The sequence below is a fragment of the Coregonus clupeaformis genome, chromosome 10, assembly GCF_020615455.1.
Source record: "Coregonus clupeaformis isolate EN_2021a chromosome 10, ASM2061545v1, whole genome shotgun sequence".
NCBI lineage: Eukaryota > Metazoa > Chordata > Actinopteri > Salmoniformes > Salmonidae > Coregonus > Coregonus clupeaformis.
The window spans coordinates 61889578-61905874 of record NC_059201.1 but is presented as its reverse complement, the minus strand read 5'-3'; the positions used below and the strand labels follow the sequence as shown (position 1 = coordinate 61905874).

General features: G+C 44.2%; 1 pseudogene; it reads left to right on the top strand.

Moving 5' to 3' along the window:
- Positions 1–12102, top strand: part of LOC121532513 — a 61994-nt pseudogene extending 49892 nt beyond the window's left edge.
- Positions 12103–16297: the final 4195 nt, after the last annotated feature.

Genomic DNA, 16297 nt, shown 5'->3' with positions numbered 1-16297 from the left:
CTCTCTCTCTCTCTCTCTCTCTCTCTCTCTCTCTCTCTCTCTCTCTCTCTCTCTCTCTCTCTCTCTCTCTGTCTCTGTCTCTGTCTCTGTCTCTGTCTCTGTCTCTGTCTCTGTCTCTGTCTCTGTCTCTCTCTCTCTCTGTCTCTCTTGGATCTCCCTAATCAAATTATTGTACTTGATGTAATGCTAATTAGCACATCTAGCAGCCATCTCACTTGGTATGCAACATTTAAGGGTACTTTACATTTGAATATGTTAGGATATTGTCGAAGAGGACATTTCCCCAATTATCTAAGAAAGCACTTATACGAGCAATCATCTCCCCTTGTCAAACCATGAAGACACACTCACACACACCAACATCTCTGTCATCTTTCCCACCCATCAGAAGACAGTTAGAGGAGGGACACAACCATAACATTTTACATTACATTTACATTTTAGTCATTTAGCAGACGCTCTTATCCAGAGCGACTTACAGTTAGTGCATACATTATTAAAAAAAAAAAATCATACCCCCCGTGGGAATCGAACCCACAACCCTGGCGTTGCAAACGCCATGCTCTACCAACTGAGCTACATCCCTGCCGGCCATTCCCTCCCCTACCCTGGACAACGCTGGGCCAATTGTGCGCCGCCCCATGGGTCTCCCGGTCGCGGCCGGCTACGACAGAGCCTGGATGCGAACCAGGATCTCTAGTGGCACAGCTATCACTGCGATGCAGTGCCTTAGACCACTGCGCTACTCGCTACAGTGGGGAATGAAGAGGATACCTTGAGAATAATGCACCTAGATCAGGAGCTGAATTAACGGTCTGTTTCTGTTTCTCCCCTGGGTCTCTCTCTCTCTCTCTCTGACAGAGTTCTTCAAATCTCTGCTTTTATCTTTCTCCCCTAATCTAGGCGAGTTCAACCCTGACGTCCCCGAGTGGAGACAGGATGTGGGGAGAGTCATTAAGAAGGCTCTGATCTTTTTCTCCCTCTCTCTTGTATCTTTCTATCCACTCAGGCGCTTCGACGTTCGCCCTCGGGCTGTCCTGTGATTCGTTATCACACAGGTGTGAGAGGCTCGGCTTCTTCTTCCCCCCTTGAGGTAGCTTGATGAGCACTAATAATTTATTTTCAGAAATCGGAGCGATGAAATGCGTTCTTCAGAATTAGCCTGGAATGAAGGAGATCTTAGCCATTACCTGGGCACTGGATGTGCGTAGTATCTGTGGAGGAGAGCTAGCGCTGATATGTCATAGTTAAGTGTGTTATTCTTCCACTTCGAGTGGAGGTTAAGGCCTATAGCATGCGACTTGTGGTCTTTCTGTGTCTTCATCAACTCCACAGTGGATTTGACATGAGAGGCGACTTATGCGAGCTAGGCTGAGAGCCAGTGGAGGGAGCTACTGTGATAGAGGTCAGGGTGAGGCTTTGTGAGGGATAAAGTGTACTATGTCACCTGGAGCCAGGGAGCCTCATACTATGTTCATGGCAGTATAGTATAGCACCAGCCAATTGAATTGTGTTGAACTGAGGGGCACACTCAGTTACAGAAAGCTATAGCTCTAGTTGAGCTATTAATTGCTAGCCTCAATAGACTGTTACAGCACCTCTTTTCATACAGGAAGTTTTATTATACAACCTTTTCATAGTTCATAGTTACGGTCAAGTTCACGATAAAAGAAAAACAGAATCCACGTCATGGTGTGTTTACAACAGTAATTAGTAATTGACCACTGTTTCATCTTTTTTTATTTAGCTTTGCGTACAGTAAGATTGTGAGGAAGCCGCACCAAAATCCTTTGCTGTTCAAATATTAAAGCAACAAGATACAGCGCTGCAGAGGTCTTTTCTCAGCCAAATTTGGGCTTGGACAAAATTCCCTCCAAAACGCTCACTCATCTGACTCAGTCTGACTCACCTTCTCCCCTCCCTTAATCCAGATCAGATTTTTCACTCCAGCCAATGAGTTTGGGGGACATAAAATGCCAGTGCTACCCAAGCACACAGAGCCAGAAGGCTTTTTAGACTAATGAGTGATCGCAAAGAGAACAAACCGGCCTGAGTGTATTGATTTATACAGGGGCTATTGCATCCCATCCCCTTCCCTATCCCTCTCCTTTCCTTCTATGCCTCTTTACTCTCATTGTGAGTCATTCCTTTGCTCTCTATTTGTCCACTATTTTGCTACTCAAATAGTGATTTTTATGTTTGATAATGAATGTGCTTCAAGTGTATGTACTATCTCTCTCTCTCTCTCTCTCTCTCTCTCTCTCTCTCTCCCGAGTGGCGCAGTGGTCTAAGGCACTGCATCGCAGTGCTAGCTGTGCCACTAGAGATCCTGGTTCGAATCCAGGCTCTGTCGTAGCCGGCCGCGAACGGGAGACTCATGGGGCGGCGCACAATTGGTCCAGGGTAGGGGAGGGAATGGCCGGCAGGGATGTAGCTCAATTGGTAGAGCATGGCGTTTGCAACGCCAGGGTTGTGGGTTCGATTCCCACGGGGGGCCAGTATGAAAAAATTATAATGTATGCACTCACTAACTGTAAGTCGCTCTGGATAAGAGCGTCTGCTAAATGACTAAAATGTAAATGTAAATGTATGTGACTCGCCGACTACGCCACTCCATTGTCTGCCGATAGCCCCATAGAGAACCCATAGAAACATTAGTGGCTTTTAAAATGGGCACTGATTGCCGGTTGGAACCCCCTGCCTCATAGGTGGTCTGAAGTGGAAAAAGGCCATTATAAAGAAAAAACATTTAATAGTAGCTATTTTGAAGGCATGGAAAAACAGTTGGTTGGCAAGACCTACTTTTCCCATCAAGAAATAAATACACTTTCGTGAAAAACATGGCGGTTGAGATAAGAAAGTCCTATTAATTGTCATCTATTGGTTTGGTGACATATTGTTGCTTGTTTACCTCTAGGTTGTACTTGGTTATTACCACATGTTGTCACCTCCCTCTCCTTTGATTTCAAACATGTTAAATATGTATATAATCTAAGGGCAGTGTTTTTGACTGTAGACTAAGAATGCCATACAGGTATGAACATATTGTAACAGTACTGTCCATTGTCAACAGGTGTCAGACTTTCCAGAGGATCAGCTATTGGTTGCAGTGTTTCCAGGTGTGCCAACGTCCACTGAGCTCTTCATGTTACCACACAATAACCAATCAGAGGGCAGGAAAAAGAGCGAGGAGGAGCTAAAGTAGGTATGGGACAGTTAGATTGGACGCTGACATTTTGAGTGTCATTGTAATTCTGTCATGGCATATATGACAAAGTGTTTCCAATCCTTCACGTAAATTCACCCAATAGGATAATTACATTGTCATGGCTGAAATGACAAACATCCACAATAATTCTACGCGCCCGAGTCTGACAATTGAGACAATTGAACCAATGTGGTGGGTGTCATGACAAGATGGCAAATATTATTTAATTATACTGTGTGAGTGAATTGAAAGAGCTGTAAAGGGTGACAATTGTTTGACAAAATGATGCTTCTTTCATCTCCTTCAACAGATCTCTGAGATACTTGCCTCTGGACCAGAATCTGGTGGAGTTTGAGCTAAAGCCAGGAGCAAAAGTAATCGTTTACATCACACAGCTAACTTTGGATAAGGAAAGAAGTTACTATCAAGATAATTACATAAATTAACTGTATGTACTTGCATGAGAAATCATTATTTTCTCTACATATTCTCCTGTTTTTTAGCTGTATTTGTTTATTTTTGTGATGTCATAAATGCAATGTAATCTACTTGAGATAATCTCTTCATAAGCCATATTTGGATAGCATAAACCAAACACTTTTTTTGTTCTGTATTTATGTATGACGATTGGAGGAGGACATGGGAGGAAAGGGAGGATTGATTTTATTTTAAGTGGAACTCCTTGAGACAAGGGAACTTTTATATCAGCCATCAAGATGCCCAACATCTGTTCACTTTCTTTTACAGCCATCCAACCACAAAATGAGTGTTACACTGAGTATAATTATGTTGATTTTTTAGTCCTTGAGAAAAGGACAAAAAAAGAGAAGTTTGGTTATAAATGCATGCAGAATTCAGAATCGCCTCAAAATAATCAACATTACACAAGTTTGAGTGTTGGCTTGAAATGAGACAAATAAATAACTACTCTTGGCTGCAATTAAAATGATTGGCCAGTGTCCACCCAGAAACAACCCAAAACCTGCTTCACAATGGAAAATATTCTCAGTTGAGAGTATTGAATGGATACAGAGCAGTAGTCCAGCCTCCTTCTATATACTTCTACAACACCACACTTACTACAGCAGCTGGGTCCACATGGAAGAGTAGAGGGTTAAAGTTGGAAGTGCCCTTACAGAAAAGCCACATGATTTCACGTGGAAAATGCATAAAACATGACATTTCACATGTGAAATCATATGAAAACGTGTTTTTGGAACACTTCACATGTGAAGTTAATGTGGGTGTTGGGTGGAGGTGGGAGTTGGAGAGAGGATTGCTCAAAGCTCTCTGGTCATAGATGGTGGTGGTTGAAGACTTCACAGGTCTAAGAGTACATATTTGGAAGGTTCTATTAGCCACATAATCCCAGTGAGAACATATAGTCTTGAGCTGGCTGTCTGTGGCTTAAAGGGCTAGGTATACACAACGCAAGACGGCGGGTGCTGAATCTTAAAGTGTGTGTGTGTGTGTGTGTGTGTGTGTGTGTGTGTGTGTGTGTGTGTGTGTGTGTCTGTGTGTCAAGGGTGGGGTGTGTGTGTGTCTCACCTTAGAAAAGCTGGGAAGAGCCTTCAAGCTGCTTCAGAAAAGTCATCAACATCACAGGCCGCCTCTCAGAGCTGGGGCTGGATAAAAATACAAAGTAGAAAATATACTGTGCTCTACCTTCAAATCAAATCAAATTGTATTTGCCACATGCGCCGGATACAACAGGTGTAGACTTTACAGTGAAATGCTTACTTTACAAGCCCTTAACCAACACTGCAGTTCTAAGAAAAATAAGTGTCAAGTAAAGAAATAGATAGGTAAAAAATAAATAATGAAAGAGCAGCAGTAAAATAAAATAACAGTAGGGAGGCTATAAACAGGGGGTACCGGTACAGAGTCAATGTGCAGGGGCACAGGTTAGTCGAGGTAATATAGGTAATATGTACATGTGGGTAGAGTTAAAGTGACTATGCATTGATAATAAACAGAGAGTAGCAGCAGCGTAAAAGAGGGGGTGGGGTGGGGGGACAATGCAGATAGTCCGGGTAGCCATGATTAGCTGTTCAGGAGTCTTATGGCTTGGGGGTAGAAGCTGTTAAGAAGCCTTTTGGTCCTAGACTTGGCTCTCCGGTACTGCCTGCCGTGCGGTAGCAGAGAGAACAGTCCATGACTGTCACACCCTGGCTCTGGGGACTCTAATATGTTGAGCCAGGGTGTGTAAAGTCTATGTGTTTTGTTCTATGTTCACAGTCTAGTATTGTATTTCTATGTTGGCCAGAGTGGTTCCCAATCAGAGGCAACGAGTGTCAGCTGTTGCTGGTTGTCTCTGATTGGGAGCCATATTTAGACAGGCTGTTTTCCCACAGGTGTTGTGGGATCTTGTTCCGTGTTGGTTGTGTTAGACCTAGGATGTCACGTTATCATTTGTTGTTTTGTTTATTGTGTGCACTTAATAAAATAAGTATGTACGAATATCACGCTGCGCCTTGGTCCTCCTCCTTCGACGATCGTGACAGAAGATCCCACCATACCAGGACCAAGCAGTGTGTCCAGGAGCAGGCAGCCTGGACATGGGAGGAGATATTGGACGGGAAAGGGTCCTGGACTTGGAAGGAGATACAGGCTGGGATGGATCGGCGTCCGTGGGAAGAGACGGTGGAGGCGCGCCGGAGAGAGGAGCAACGGTGTCAACAGTGTCATCGTCGGAAGGACGAGAGGCAACCCCAAAAAAAATTTAGGGGGGGGGCACACGGCATGGGCGACGGGACAGCAGGAGGCAGCTACAGGGCGTATTGGGAGAATAGGAGAGGAGGCCACCAGGTTAAGGGGGCTATTGGTCCAGAGGGAGCAGGAGTTAGTGGTTCAGAGGGAGGAGCTTCTGGAGGCGATAAGGGAGAAGGAGAGAGTAGAGGCACGGCGAGAGGAACTGTGTAGGCAGCTGAGGGAGCGGAGGGTTATGAAGAAACCCAGTCCCGCTCCTCACACCAAGCAAGTGGTGTGTGTCACCAGTCCGGTCCGGCCCGTTCCTGCTCCCCGCACTATGTTAATAGTGCGTGTTCCCAGTCCGGCCCGACCCGTTCCTGCTCCCCGCACTAAGTTAGTAGTGCGTGTTCCCAGTCCGGCCCGACCCGTTCCTGCTCCCCGCACTAAGTTAGTAGCGCGTGTTCCCAGTCCGGTCCGACCCGTTCCTGCTCCCCGCACTAAGTTAGTAGTGCGTGTTCCCAGTCCGGCCCGACCCGTTCCTGCTCCCCGCACTAAGTTAGTAGTGCGTGTTCCCAGCCCGGCCCGACCTGTTCCTGCTCCCCGCACCAAGCCTATGGTGCGCGTCGCCAGCCCGGCCCGGCCTGTTCCTGCTCCCCGCACCAAGCCAATGGTGCGCGTCGCCAGCCCGGCCCGGCCTGTTCCTGCTCCCCGCACCAAGCCAATGGTGCGCGTCGCCAGCCCGGCCCGGCCTGTTCCTGCTCCCCGCAACAAGCCAATGGTGCGTGTCACCAGCCCGGCCCGGCCTGTTCCTGCTCCCCGCAACAAGCCAATGGTGCGCGTCGCCAGCCCGGCCCGGCCTGTTCCTGCTCCCCGCACCAAGCCAGGGGTGCGCATAGTCAGCCCGGCCCGGCCTGTTCCTGCCCCTCGCACCAAGCCTACGGTGCGCGTCGCCAGCCCGGCCCGGCCTGTTCCTGCCACTCGCACCAAGCCTACGGTGCGCGTCGCCAGCCCGGCCCGGCCTGTTCCTGCCACTCGCACCAAGCCTACGGTGCGCGTCGCCAGCCCGGCCCGGCCTGTCCCTGCAACTCGCACCAAGCCTACGGTGCGCGTCGCCAGCCCGTCCCGGCCTGTTCCTGCCACTCGCACCAAGCCTACGGTGCGCATCGCCAGCCCGGTCCGGCCTGTTCCTGCTCCACGCACCAAACCAGGGGTGCGCGTTGTCAGCCCGGTCCGGCCCGTTCCTGCTCCACGCACCAAGCCTGTGGTGTGCGTCGTCAGTCCGGCACAACCCGTGCCTGGGTCACCGGTACCTGGTCAGGTACCGGTCAGCAGCTCCACATCGGAGCCCAAGCAATCCGCTCCACCGATGTCCAGTCCAACTCCAGCCAGCGGGGCTAGACCGGACCAGGGGCGCTACGGGGGGATTGTTGAGGGGTGGTGGTCAAGCCCGGAGCCGGAACCGCCTCTGAGGAGGAATGCCCACCCAGCCCTTCCCTGTTCGGTTATGTTTAGGCGCGGTCGCATCCGCGCCTTTGGAGGGGGGTACTGTCACACCCTGGCTCTGGGGACTCTAATATGTTGAGCCAGGGTGTGTAAAGTCTATGTGTTTTGTGTTCTATGTTCACAGTCTAGTATTGTATTTCTATGTTGGCCAGAGTGGTTCCCAATCAGAGGCAATGAGTGTCAGCTGTTGCTGGTTGTCTCTGATTGGGAGCCATATTTAGACAGGCTGTTTTCCCACAGGTGTTGTGGGATCTTGTTCCGTGTTGGTTGTGTTAGACCTAGGACGTCACGTTATCGTTTGTTGTTTTGTTTATTGTGTGCACTTAATAAAATAAGTATGTACGAATATCACGCTGCGCCTTGGTCCTCCTCCTTCGACGATCGTGACAATGACTAGGGTGGCTGGAGTTTTTGACAATTTTTAGGGCCTTCCTCTGACACCGCCTGGTATAGAGGTCCTGGATGGCAGGAAGCTTGGCCCCAGAGATGTACTGGGCCATACGCACTACCCTCTGTAGTGCCTTGCGGTCGGAGGCCGAGCAGTTGCCGTACCAGGCAGTGATGCAACCAGTCAGGATGATCTCGATGGTGCAGCTGTATAACTTTTTGAGGATCTGAGGACCCATGCCATGTCTCCTGAGAATAGGCTTTGTCATGCCCTCTTCACAACTGTCTTAGTATGTTTGGACCACGATAGTTTGTTGGTGATGTGGACACCAAGGAACTTGAAGCTCTCAACCTGTTCCACTACAGCCCCGTCGATGAGAATGGGGGCATGCTCTATCCTCTTTTTTTTCCTGTAGTCCACAATCATCTCCTTTGTCTCATCGTTGTCGGTGATCAGGCCTACCACTGTTGTGTCGGCGGCAAACTTAATGATGGTGTTGGAGTCGTGCCTGGCCATGTGGTCATGGGTGAACAGGGAGTACAGGAGGCGACTGAGCACGCACCCCTGAGGGGCCGACGTGTTGAGGATCAGCATGGCAGATGTGTTGTTACCTACCCTTACCACCTGGGGTTAGCCCGTCAGAAAGTCCAGGATCCAGTTGCAGAGGGAGGTGTTTAGTCCCAGGGTCCTTAGCTTAGTGATGGGCTTTGAGGTAACTATGGTCTTGAACGCTGCGCTGTAGTCAATGAATAACATTTTCATGTAGGTGTTCCTCTTGTCCTGGTGGGAAAGGCCAGTGTGGAGTGCAATAGAGATTGCATCATCTGTTGATCTGTTGGGGCAGTATGCAAATTGGAGTTGGTCTAGGGTTTCTGGAATAATGGTGTTGATGTGAGCCATGACCAGCTTTTCAAAGCACTTGATGACTACAGACATGAGTGCTATGTGTCAGTAGTCATTAAGGCAGGTTATCTTAGTGTTCTTAGGCACAGGGACTATGGTGGTCTGTTTGAAACATGTTGGTATTACAGACTCAGTCAGGGACATGTTGAAAATGTCAGTGAAGACACTTGCCAGTTGGTCAGCGCATGCTCGGAGTACGCGTACTGGTAATCCGTCTGGCCCTGCAGCCTTGTGAATGTTGACCTACTTAAAAGTATTACTCATATCGGCTACGGAGAGCGTGATCACATAGTCATCCGGAACAGCTGATGCTCTCAAGCATGCTTCAGTGTTGCTTGCCTCGACGCGAGCATAGAAGTGATTTAGCTCGTCTGGTAGGCTCGTGTCACTGGGCAGCTCGCGGCAGTGATTCCCTTTGTAGTCTGTAATAGTTTGCAAGCCCTGCCACATCCGACGAGCGTCGGAGCCGGTGTAGTATGATTCAATCTTAGTCCTGTATTGACTCTTTGCCTGTTTGATAGTTAGTCGGTGGGTATAGCGGGATTTCTTATAAGCGTCCGGGTTAGAGTCCCGCTCCTTGAAAGCGGCAGCTCTATGTGGTGTAGTCCTCAATGCCATCGGAAGAATCCCGGAACATGTTCCAGTCTGTGCTAGCAAAACAGTCCTGTAGCTTAGCATCTGTGTCATCTGACCACTTCCTTATTAACCGAGTCACTGGTGCTTCCTGCTTTAGTTTTTGCTTATAAGCAGGTATCAGGAGGATGGAATTATGGTCAGACTTACCAAATGGAGGGCGAGGGAGAGTTTTGTATGCGTCTCTGTGTGTGGAGTAAAGGTGGTCTAGAGTTTTTTTTTCCTATGATTGCACATTTAACATGCTGGTAGAAATGAGGTGGAACGGATTTAAGTTTCCCTACATTAAAGTCCCCAGCCACTAGGAGTGCTGCCTCTGGATGATCGTTTTCCTGTTTGCTTATGGCCTTATACAGCTCATTGAGTGAAATCTTAGTGCCAGCATAGGTTTGTGGTGGTAAATAGACAACTACGAAAAATATAGATGAAAACTCTCTGAGTAAATAGTGTGATCTACAGCTTATCATGAGATACTCTACCTCAGGCGAGCAAAACCTCGAGACTTCCTTAGTATTGGATTTCGTGCACCAGCTGTTGTTTACAAATATACACAGACCGCCACCCCTTGTTTTACCGGAGTCAGACGTTCTATCCTGCCGATGTAGCGTATATCCCGCCAGCTGTATGTTAGTCATGTCGTCGTTCAGCCACAACTGTGAAAATTAAGATATTAACCATTTTTATGTCCCGTTGGTAGGATATCCGTGATCGTAAGTCGTCTATTTTGTTTTCAAATTATTGTAGGTTGGCTAATAGGACTGATGGTAGAGGCAGAGTACTCGCTCGCATTCGGATCCTTACAAGGCACCCCGACCTACGATATCTCTGTCACTTTCTCATGCGAATGACGGGGATTTGGGCCTTGTCGGGTGTCTGTAGAATATCCTTTGTGTCCGACTCGTTGAAGAAAAAATCTTTGTCCAATACGAGGTGAGTAATCGCTGTCATTGATATTCAGAAACTCTTATTGGTCATAAGAGACGGTGGCAGAAACATTATACAAAATAAATCACAAATAACAATAATATACAGTATAGGATCAATATTGGCAATGAAGCAAGAACATCTCCAAGGCAATCCCAGATTAGCCTTTATTGTGTTGCTATGTTCTTGTTATGTTTAACGTTGGTCTTCCTCTACCCTCTGTTATAGCACCCTTGGTGGATTCCAGCCCGAGACACAGCAGTTCAGTCATGCTGATGCTCCTATCAGTAGTATTCCTGGGTTTAGCAGTGTTTCTCATCTACAAATTCAAGAGGTATGTACAGTACTGTATGATTATATCTTTGTACAATGTATCGCAGCACTGCTGTAATCACCTGACATCATCATTAATAATGCATATTATAATAATATGCTAGATTGATAGGGCCTGCATAAATGAACGATGAACTAATGGTGTTCCTTTGAAATAACTTTTCAAATTATTCTGTAGATGTAGTAAACAGATTTAGAGTGATTTGGATGCATGAGGCACATGTGTGAATCAGTGATGTTATGTTAAGAAAACTATCATTAAATTGCTTAATATGCTGTTGCCGTACTTCGGCTGTTAGTAGCTGAATTATTTAAATGATGGAAAAGTCTGCGGAAACCGCATAAATTATGGATATGGATTTCCCACATTAATCTAAAGAGGAAACAGATTAATTGAAATGTCACACATGACAAAGCAAAACAATTAAATAACAAAATGACTTGTAATTTGAAATAAATTGAAGTACAAGTGGATGAAACATTTTCTGATCATAAATATGAATGATAAAATATTTTTTGGAGATTATGCAAAATGTATATGTATGAGGATTACAGTCTTATATCAGTACTAGACATTGATGTCATATGGGGATTTATTTATGGATAGATTAAGATTTTCTTAGTTAGATATCTAGTGGCTTCATGATAATAACACGTCCAGGGGTTAGTTTAGTCTTGTCATCATACCAACTCTGAACAAAATGTGTAGCTTTGAGAAATGCTGCCAATGGGACAATTATTGACTAGTCATTGCTTATTGTAACATGGCTGTTGTCTATCTACATTTACCAATCTGCAGAAAAATCCCCTGGATTAACATATACGCAGAGGTGAACCAGCAGAAAGAGCAGGAGATGATCGGTTCGGTCAGCCAGAGTGACAGCACGCCTAAAATCACCCTCAGTGAGTTCTCTATGCCCACAGAAGTCATGGAGAAAGAGATGGACGCCAGGGTTAAATGTAAGATACATAGTCTGATAAATCATTGTTTATTGTGTTATTAGCAAGTTACTGATTTGGTGACTTTGAACTTCCTTGTTGAGAAAGATCCATCAATATTACATATACATTGTCCAAACTAATTGCATTGGACTAGAAAACATATGGGTCATATCTCCGTGTATAACAATGTTGACTTTTGACCTGCAGTGTATACACTACATAGTGTTTAGAAAGTCTACATTGTTTCTATACATGGAATTAACTGGTAGGAAAAAGGAGGGGTACTGTATCTTCAGAAGAAAACAAGGAAACAAACTAACGAATGGGTCAGCCACTAATGTCCCACACATGAAACAACAGCTTAAGAGCTTTTGATAAGACAATGTAATCAAACCCCAGTAATTAACAGGCCGTATCAATGTCCAAGTAGTTATTTGTTTCACAGGCATCAAAGCCTCTACTAACAGTGGACTAACCCACATTGTTCTTATGTTGTGTTTTTTTTCTCTGTACCCCAGGGAGAATTGGAAACGCCTGCGAGAGCACAAGGGAGATTCCTAACTGTACTAGCGTGTAAAGCCAAGGAAGGAATGCAACAAATGTGTACAGACTTAAAGTATTGCCATTTTGAGGATTTTCTATTTTTTGGTTTATTTTGTAATTTCTCAAACACAACCCCAATGTTAATAGTTTTCTAAGGACCTCATTTATTCTGATGTGCATGGGTGTCTTGTTTGATAGCATCTATGCGGCAAATTTGAAATCCACTCAATGAGACAAGTTTTAATTACCAGTATGAGCTACTTAGGCCTACTGTTACACAATTTGGATTACAAAGAAACGTTAAATTTTCAGTCCGTAATTGTCTCATTTCATGGACATTTATCAAAGCCTTTATCAAAACCTACGAAGAGAGGTATGTACATTTCTTAAAGTTTTACTTTTCATGAGGTATAAGAGTTTTTGTCTGTATGGGCCAACATGTCTAGGTCTCCGATCTAACAGGGAATATTATTGAAAATGTACCAAATTATCTTTAGATATCTGTTAAAGCTCTGTATAAACTATATGTATATTTACTTTCCACATGCTTGTAGTAAAAGTACAATGCCGAATACAGGAGATCTAGTCATGACCTGTTATCAGTTCTTAAAAGCGTGTTAAAAAGCAACATGTTACTTATAGAAAGAGTCTAACTTTATTTGTTTTTAATGAGGTCCTTGACTTGTGCATGTTATTATTAAGGACACGATGTATGTGTTGTAGATAAGCAAGTGTTGTAAATAGTTATTTTCTATTCATCAAAAGAGCTCAGTAATTTTTACATACAGTGTATATATACAGACTCGCATATCCATCATTTTGTTAATTTATGGCTATACAATGTATCTGTCTCATACAAAGGGTTTAACTGTTAAGATGGGAATCATTTTCTAAATATCAAACCAGGTTTACACAACGCCACCCCTGCTTGAAATTTTTACATGCATCTCAATGGTTAAACTCTTTGTAACAGACGACACTTTCCATAAGCATCATGGGATTATTTATATTGTTTGCCCTTTGAATGTAACGAGAAAAGTGGAATCAACCATTTATGATCCGTGGATATCATTTGTGTCTGATTCATCAAGATGATCACATATTGTTGTACATATCAATTGTTATTATTGATGAGTATATTGTACAAGGCCCTTCAACGTGACAAGGACAAGTAACTTGGGGGTATTTTGCAGTGCTATAGTTTATCATGTCCTTTGCTGGCATCTATTCATAGTGTTCTATCTCTGTAAAGCACATTAACTCTCATAGATTTTCATGGTAATCTCCTCAAACATTATCTCTCAAATTATTTCCATACAAGAAGGGAACAAAACAACTTTGTGTTGACTTTCCACTCATCTGATAAGGTGTCTAGAGTAAAAACCTCACAACACACTGATTTCTAACCAACATCCCATCCATATGTGTCTCATCAAATTATCCCACTATCAACACATTTCATCAGCTTCATTTAGAAGTTAGAAACCAACTGTTGAGTCAAGTTCCACCACTTGAATTCCCTAACATAGTGAAATACTGTACACACAACAGTGTGCATGCTAGCTAGTAGCTAGTTTCCTCCACTACACTGCTGTGCAATGCAGTCCTCCGAAAGCTGTCAGCAGGAGTAGAAGCAGGAGCACCAGTCAGCCAGTCAGCAGCTTGAAGGCACGGACAGGTCCCCTGGCAGCAGGTGTAGCCAGTCTGGCTGTAAACAGAGATGGGTGGATGGTTAAGCACCGAATTCACCATGCCGAGCTATCCCAGAATGCCGTTCCTGGAGTCGGCACGTAATGACACAAAGGAGAGTGAGAGGAGAGAAGGACGGGGCTGTTTAGAGAAAGTTGCACAAGTGTTTTTTTCAGTCATAGGAAAGTGTTTCCCATGATAGTGTACATAAGTGTGTGTTCAGTAGTAAAGGAAAGAGGTGGAGCTTCTGCATCTGTAGTCCCTTGTTACATTGTAACAAGAGTGGTGTTACATTCTAATAAGAGTGTTATAGCAGTTGTCATAGCAAGCCGTTGCTGTAGCGACAACTAACATTGTTATGATGCATGAAACTCAATCCACAGAGGAATTTTTTTCCGCTCCGGTTCCATTCTCCCTGACACGACCTAGCAAAGCAACGCTTTGTTTTGTTGAATGATAATTGTATCATCCTCACTCATCTCACTGTCCCTATTTGGTTTGTTGTTGACAACTCATTTTGATGTTCTCAATGTCATGCCGGCTTTGTTCAAATACTTATTAAAAAGAAAAATTAACAGAGTTACAGATAACGGGAACATGGAAGTGTTTCTTCTTTGTGTCATCTCTGCCACCACCAGTTTCTAAGGCAACTCCTCCACTGCCTCCACTGGTAGACAAAGCTGAACTAGCTGACCTAGGTCACTGAGAGTTCATCCACATGTATAATTCATTTTATTTCTCCTGAATTTCTTCGGAAAGACATTCCTTCGGCATGTAATGACATTTTAACAGTGGAGTACAACCATTCATCCCATGAGCCTCGAAGCTCCTTTCGCCCTATGAGTGGGAAACATGCGTTGGCATTTTAGCATTGGTCGTCGGTCATTCAACAGTGCTAAGTTCTTCAGACATCTTTCACAGGGAAGACCTATTTAGAAAATATATTATCTGTACTGCTGCAGGTTTGTAGGGAAAGTAATTGGGTTTTGTTACATTTGTTACATTTTGTGTGCTTATTTATTAGTGTGGATATTTTGTTCTGCAATGCTAATTTGATTAGTTTTCTCTTGTGTTCATTGCTTTACATCAGATTCGATTGAGCTATTGAACAAATGTTAAACACCTATTATAAGATTATCTATGAAATCTGAAAAGGAACCAAGATTGTAAAAAGGGAAATTAAGAAATCTTAGCTTACATAGATGCGGTAAAGAGGTAAATGGAACTCGACCAAAACAATGGAAATGCCTTGGAAACGCGTGGGAGAAAGATGCCATGGGGGAAACTTCTGAATCTCCTCATTGCCCCCCAGCAAAATGTGCCTATATGTATGCAATTGTTTTCATGTTTATTTCACACTATGTTGAGGAAAAAATCGGAGTATAATGCTTGTATGGATGTCATCATCACCAATCAACAGCATTACAGTTAAAAATGACTTTGACTACCACCACCGATTTCTGTATGCTAGCTATGCTACCAGCTTATTCGAATGGGAGTTAGCCTTTAGCAGTCACCTCTTAAAACCTGAAAAGGGACAACTTCTAAATGTTATGCAACGAAAACAGTAAAATATATGCAAATCACACTTTAGTAACCACTTTGTGGGCCTGTTACAATACATCAATCATGATGGATTTGACAACTATCCACTGTTAGATCAGATTTGCTGAATGTGCGCCAATCCCCACGGTCTGCGTTCCATTGACTTCTTTACAGCATTTATTATTATTCTAAAGGCAGACCATTGTAATAATCTTCATTGCACAATCCTACGGTTCTGTTTAATCTTTATTTCAATATTTCTACTGTAAAGAAGCGGTCATTTTGAAATTGTTTCAAATAAATGTATTTTTCTACATTAAAGCATTTCTCTCTGTGTAATGGAATTATTCAAACTCTGAGAAGGGTAATAGGAGGTGATCTTCACTGCATATTAAACTGACATTCTTATTGCTATATCCTACACGTTACTGTGTGTGTTAGTGTGTGTGCATGTGTGTTTCGATCCTCTCTCTCGCTCTCTCTCTCTCTCTCTCTCACGCACTTGCTGTCTCGACCTCTGAATGCTCGGCTATGAAAAGCCAACTAACATTCACTCCTAAGGTGCTGACAGGTTGCACCCTCTATAACCACTGTGAATATTATTTGACCCTGCTGGTCATCTATGAATGTTTGAACATCTTGAAGAACAATCTATCCTTTATGTCCATTTACTCTTATGATCTCCAACTGGCACAGCGAGAAGAGGAGCCACCCCTAAGAGCCTGGTTGCTCTCTAGGTTCCTTCCTAGGTTCCTGCCTTTCTAGGACGTTTTTCCTAGCCACTGTGCTTCCACATCTGCATTGTTTGCTCTTTGGGGTTTTAGGCTGGCTATCTGTATAAGCACATTGTGACAACTGCTGATGTAAAAAGGGCTTCATAAAATACATGTTATTGATTGATTGATGCATGTTTACCTGATGGTTAACACTTTACCTTAAGTGTACATTAATTAATATGTAACTAATAGTAATAAATGCATTTATAACATAGTAGT